Genomic DNA, 905 nt, shown 5'->3' with positions numbered 1-905 from the left:
TTTCTGCCTTTGTCGATCTGCCCCCAGTTTTGTGAACCTGGTCAAAACTTGCCGGTTAACAAGTGGAGTGCCTCCAGTAATCCCATGGCAGCTCGGGGATTGAAACATTGGCAGTAGATTTGTGGACACTTGCATTACCGCCTGAAGCTGGCTTGGACGAATCTTTCAGCACCGAGAAATGGCCATGGCGTCGCAGAGATTCTTTGGGCAGTGAATAAACATGGAAGACGTCAGGAGATTTGGTTTTGTCGGTCGAGAAACTACGTACGTACTGGCCGTCCTCGGCTGATTCAGAATCACATGTTCGTGTGTAGCCGCTGCAGCTTCCCTGACCTATCCTTGCTCGAATTTCGCATGACAAATACGTAGTATGTCCGTGCAAAATGCAGCACAGTTCAGTCGAGTGACTGAAATCTTACAGGACCCGTAACCCTTTGTCTTTGGAGGTGTTTGGTTGGGGCTCCGTTAACGTAAATGGTAACGTAATGAGGTTACCCCGCATTTGCGGCTGTAATGGGACTGTCGCTGGTTTGTTTGGTTCACTCACTCAGGTAACGGTAACAAAGAGATGAGAAAAGAAAACTGCGATTAGGGTTGCCCCTCCGTGATTCTCCCGCTCCACGACCAAGACCTGAGGACGTTGCACGTGTGGTTTGAGGACAGACTTGTTGCGGCGGCCGGTGGCACAACGGCAATGGAGACGGCCGTGGTGGTACGGCGGCAACGGAGGCAGCCGCGGTAGTGGACGGCAGCCATGGTGTTACGGCTGTAGCGGACGCGGCCGCTGCGGTGGACGACAGCCCTGGTGGTACGGCGACAACGGCGGCGGCAGTGCTCCGGCGGCGGTGTCCATGGTGGCTCGTGCGAGGCAGACGCAAAATATGTTTGAGGAAGAAGAGGAAATA

The sequence above is a fragment of the Triticum dicoccoides genome, chromosome 5A, assembly GCF_002162155.2.
Source record: "Triticum dicoccoides isolate Atlit2015 ecotype Zavitan chromosome 5A, WEW_v2.0, whole genome shotgun sequence".
Classification (NCBI taxonomy): Eukaryota; Viridiplantae; Streptophyta; class Magnoliopsida; order Poales; family Poaceae; genus Triticum; species Triticum dicoccoides.
Note: the sequence above shows the minus strand (reverse complement) of the source record.